Genomic DNA, 6,144 nt, shown 5'->3' on the forward strand with positions numbered 1-6,144 from the left:
CCTATCTGTGAAATTTAAACATTAGCTGTGTCCCAGTATTCAAATTATGCAAGGAAACCTGTTTACTTTCTAGACTTTACTGTCAGACACTATTGAGTGACTGCATACCTAAAATGAGCTGTAACAAGTACTTGAGCATTTTTCAACATCAATAACCCACTACACAGCACAAAACATACAACCGTTCTGTAAAAGGGTATGAAAAACAGACTATTACTTAATTGATTGCAATCACTTTAGTTGATTCGACAACTAATGGTTATTTCCTCACTAAAAGCCATTTTCAAGCCCTTTTGTTTCGAGAGAAGTTCTAAATTAGTATTGTCTTTCAATCTTTTAATTTTTGGGGCCTGCAAATAGAACATACCGGTAGTACCTTTAACAAGCATCGGCTGGCTGAACCTCGTCTGTTTTGAAATCAATGATCTTCAAACTAACTGCCAAATTGAAAGAAAATAATAAGGAAATTGAATTTCTAAAAATGAAAAATTGCATGACTCTTTGCAATTGCAAACTGTTTGGAGCTGTCACAAGAATAAAGACCTTTTTCATATTGATGTCAAACTCAAGATAAAATTTTCATGAAAAAATCTTTTCATTGTCGCAAGAATAAAAATGGATAGACTTGTTTCATACTGATGTCAAGCTTGAGATACAATTCGATTTTTCAATTTGCAAGGGGAAAAAAATTACTATATTTTTTATATGACAAATGACTAATTGATTGATTGATTAAACCTTTTAAATGCATTATAGGACATGTTCTTATATATTTGTTTTTATACTGAACAACTTTTGTATTAGATGCGGCTTGTAAGTATCGGCTTGCATGGTGATGTAGATATACAGTAGGCTTGCGGTTGCACCATGTGAGAGAGATGGAGGATTAGGGAGTCCTGAAAAGGACTCTCTGTAATCTTTCTTGAGGGTGTGTAGTCCTGAAAAGGACCGTTGGCCACTCCCACCACCCATCCTCTCCAACCGGCGCTATAGTTCTCCTTAGAACTATAAGCTAAAAAAGATAACCAACAGTCTTTTTCAAGACTACACCAACAGTCCTTTTCAGGACTATACACACCCTTAAGAAAGATTACCGAGAGTCCTTTTCAGGACTCCTCAATCCTCTCTCTCTCTCACATGGTGCAACCGCAAGCCTTCTGTATAACTTTTGTATTTTACTGACGAATATCAGTACTTTTGTTAAGCATGTGGCAGCTAAAAGTAATATCGTTATTTTTGTGCATGACCAATCAATTTTGAATTGAATCAAATTGATGAAGTTCACCTTGAGGTCATGTTGATTTCAATGAATGCAGGAAAATTATCCAGAAACTTGAGAAAACTTGATGAATAATAAGGAATTTTTTTCATGTGTAGTAATCTTCACGGCTTGAACACAATATAATCAGAACTGTGTTGTTCTTTCCACCCACCCCTTTTGCTTGATATTCTGTCTGAGTGAAACGAAGAAGAAGTTCAGAATATCATGAATTGTTTTTCCTTGAACAAACTGGTGTATTAGTACAAGTAGTTAATTTCACCTTGAGTCGTTTATTTTTGGGAAAGAGTTATCAAACCTAAAGATAGTAAAGTCTTTCAATTTCTTGGTGCTCAGAGGACTGACTGAATATATGGAGAGCTTGGTTCCAAAAGATACTACATCCATTTTTTATCAAAATTGCTTCTTCTTTTTTTTTGCATTAATGTACACATTTCCAGTAGGGTCACTTGACACTTCCAAAAAACTGAATTTCCAAAAAAAGGAAAAACAGGTTTTAAAAATCAGTTCAGTGCCAAAAGGTACTATATCCATTCAAGTCATGCATTGTAACTTGCATACAGCATAAAAGATTTTTGGTTGAAAACAGTACATCAAATTTCTGTTCCAGAAGGCCCTACATCCTCTCATGACAATGTTTGTGCCAACTTAGATTTTGTTTAAAGAGTGGTTTTATACTTGTATCATACATTAGTATAATCAGCCAAATTATCATTCCAAACTGACATTGCTAACTATAATCATTAAAAAATTGTGTTTTTTCTCAGAACTTGGATTTATGGATGTAGTACCCTTTAGAACCAAGCTCTTCATATGATGATAAACGAAACGCGTTTCAGTGGGGTGTCAGCAAACTTAAGACTTCTGATGGTCTCTTGCATATGTCATATATGCACAAATGGTGTTTTAGACAATGATGTACTCTAAGTGCATTTTGTAAACATACTTGGTCAATGAGACACCACATGTGATTCTATTATTAAACCATTTCTGACAGTAAGTCCATGACTAATACCCCAGATTGTTGTCTCAAATGCCGACTATTACTTGCAAATTATAACCTCAAAAGGGTTTTATGAAGATTAGTGTTTGTACCTAATAGCGAACACTCTTTCTTTTTAATTTTAAATTCGGGCTGATATAGAATACATGTACTTATGAAATGGTAATCAACATTGACATGTCTAAATTATTCTGTTTGTATATATGTGTAAATATATTTAATGTTATGTAAATAACATGTATTATAATGTGTGTCTGTAATTAGAAGTGAATTTTCAAATATTAATAGCACATATGTATATTTACGTGTACAGTGAATGTAGATGATAATTTATTAAGATTAGATATGATCTTTAAAAACGATGAATTGTTGTACAGATTCTTTCTTTTCTTTTCTGTTTGTTGTGTTTCATGTTGGAAGTATAATATTTATTCCCAGAACAGACATGATCTTTCCCACCACCACCACCCCCCCCCCCCCTCCCATTTTTTTCTCACGTCCCTTTGCTAATGATGTAAGCTATAAATGAAAATGAACTCCTTGATTTCTAGGCCCTGCTCGCTTCATTTTTCTCCCCACCTCGGTTGTATTAGACATTTTTGCTGTCATATGAAGTTAAAAACATACTGAAATAATGGAACAAATCATTGATAAAATGCCATTTTGAATTTGTTTACAGACTCTTCATGCAAGCAGGAAGCTGTAATGAATGGAGATACCGTCTCAAAAGAATTTTCCGAGGGAAAAATATTCAAGATTAGCCTGGCTTAACAAAAAGAAATGTAACCCTCTCCAGCCATCATTTCCATCAACAGCTGTCCGTATCAATGCACAGTCCCTCTCTGGCATTCCAAATAGTACGAAATGTTACGCAACGCCATCTGCTTCTCTTAGTTCTCTATTCACTCTTTTGCAAAAATATGCAAGCATCGAGCTTTGAAGCCATGCGTGGCACCGACAGTTAAGTCATATTCAGTGAAGATGTATTTAGCTATAACATATAAAATACAGAATTCACAACATAAGACCAATGCAACTTTCTATTAGTCATCAAATGCTTTTTCCGTTCTCGGATAGCTCTACTAAAGACATGGCCATTTCAACCAGCCAAATCGACCAAGAAAATCGTGAGTTAGAGCGAATGAAGGTTTTCATCATCATGATTTTCTCATCTAATTATTGACATTTTCCGAAAATTTCCGAAATTTGTACATAGCCAGGAAGGTACTCCAAAGGTTTATCTTCCTAAAGAACTAAATTAAATTGTGTTATATGCTTGCGCATTAATTGATTGAGGGCTGGAAGTTGTCAAGTTATCACCACTATTCACCCCCAAATACGGGCCGGCAAAGCAAAAGCCGCCGTGCTCGCTGGCCGCTGGGCTGTGTGTAGAAAGGGAGGACTAAATGCTACTAGGGAGCTGTACGGTTTCGGAGGGGGATTAAGGGGATTACGATAGAGGAAACAAAAGACGCGCGGTGCCACGGATGGCTTCAAAGGGGCCTCTTGGACGGGATCTCCATTTATTACAGCTTCCTGATGCAAGTGCACATGGAAATGTTTTCTGCATCTATACCCCAAAGCATATTTTATCTGCTGAGGCTAATCTTGGAAATACATGGAATATATAGAATATAAAACTACATACGAAACCATGCTACGAAAGAAAAAAAAATGGTCCAGACAACCAAATTCCTTTTTATCTGTCCAAATAAATGATATAGTACATGTATGTTAAGGATCAGGATTGTAGTGGAGCATCACAGTGCGATATGCACACCAGGGGGTATTTTTTTTATGATTCATTATTGAAGGAAAAAAAATTATCTAAAGATCATAATTGAGAGACCAATAGCGAGAGCAAACAGTGGCATGAATGGCCTGCCATAGTTAAGTCCAACTTAAAATTGATCTTAGTCTTTGTGAAACAAGCCTCAGAGATAGAACTATAACACTATCATCATTGCCGTTGTCTTGATATTACCTTCCATTCTCACCTCTACCATCATTATTTGTATCATCAGCATCACCATCATCTCCATTTTTATCATCTTGCCACCATCATTGGTATCAACATCATCAATCATTGACATCACAATCATCACCAATCTTATCATCTTGCCATCAAGGTCTTCATCATTACATCATCATCATCATTACATCATCAGCGAAATAGACATCATCGCCACCATCTCCATCACTGTCATTATACTCAGTGCCATTATCATCGGTGTCATCATCCATCTCCAATAGACCAGTTCGTAGTTAGCACATGGGTCATATGACCTCAAATATCCACATATCTTTTAAACATATATAAATCCAACTTTGTGCCTTTTGGAATAATCACACCTAAAGTCTTAGAGGTGATTCTTTGTTTGCCCTCTTGAAAAGATTACTTCCACCTGTGTCCAATAGAATGCATCACAGGTGCATGTATGAATAATGATTGCATAACTTTCGTGAACATGTATCCAGTATTAGTCTCGGTGGGTTTTACAATTTTGTTCAAGTGACCTTTATCTGCGCATGCACAGATTTTATCTACGAACTGGTATATTGATCATCTTGCCATCATTTTCATCATCATCTTCATCACCATCATTATCATCATCATCTTCATCACCATCATCATCATCTTCAAACAATATACCGTCATTGTCAACATGCCAAAATGATGAAATCTGTCCGCAGTAATAAGTGTACCTTGGTAAAAGGAAACTCCTTTTCTGTTAATTTGTACAAAAGGATTATAAAACACTATTTACATATAAGTACAGTGTATGTATACATTACAAGGCTGAAATTATTGTCAAAGTAAGAAATATCATATATCATTGCCCCCATTAATAATTGTTTCATGTTCCTAGCAATATTTTATTCTCCTAAAGGTAACGTACTACTAATAGTTTATATTTTCAAAATATAATGGAAGTGAGCATCTCTTCTAGTGCTTCAAAAACATAAGAAGTTTCAAGCAAAAATCACAGAAAAATAAAACTCAGATAAAAAAGTTATTGTTACCTATAATATGCCAGTTTTTCTTGTTCTTGCTCATGCTTGTGATTAATTTTGTATTGTGTTAAACACCAAAAAAAAACAAATACCTTGGTTATAATTCAAGTTCCAAAAGCTTAGATGTTACTAAATGTCAATCACTGTCCCATGGCCATGTCAACACAGGACAGAAGAATGTATGAACAAAGACAACACTTGCACTTCAAGCCCTTGAACCGGTATACCCACACGTTGGTTGTGTGTTCGGATTGGTTGGTCATCCCAACAGTTGATTTCAAACAGTAATTTGAAGAATTTACATGATAAAACACAAATACATGCACTTATGGTTAGTGTTATTCGATGCATATTCTTGGTTAAATCAAAAGTCACTGCTTTATTTTGACAAATTTATTTTGATAAAGCATCCAGACACACAACTCCCCCACCATATATGTAGATCATCTCTTTAGTGTCAGAAGTCATTAAATCCTATCATTTTGCACAGAGTTTATCCCCTTCTTGCTTCAAACAAGTCCGTCAAAGAATCTCATTCAAAATATTGTTAATTGTCTATAAATCATTGAGTGGTCAAGCTCCTAATTACATCACAGAATTACTTCAGTTCAAAGTCCAATCACACAGTCGTAGCCTGCGCGGTTCCACAGATAAATTATTGTTTCAGATTCCCCATGGCAAAACTAAAATAACTCTTGGGGACCGTGCTTTTGCTATTGCTGCCCCAAAACTATGGAATAGCTTGCCAATAGAAATACGAAGCACTCCATCTCTCAATGTTTTTAAATCCAATTTAAAAACTTATTTGTTCAACTGAGAGATCTTATTTTGTAGAATTTAGTAAAAA

The sequence above is a fragment of the Strongylocentrotus purpuratus genome, unplaced genomic scaffold (genome assembly GCF_000002235.5).
Source record: "Strongylocentrotus purpuratus isolate Spur 01 unplaced genomic scaffold, Spur_5.0 spur5_scaffold_16, whole genome shotgun sequence".
Lineage (NCBI taxonomy): Eukaryota > Metazoa > Echinodermata > Echinoidea > Camarodonta > Strongylocentrotidae > Strongylocentrotus > Strongylocentrotus purpuratus.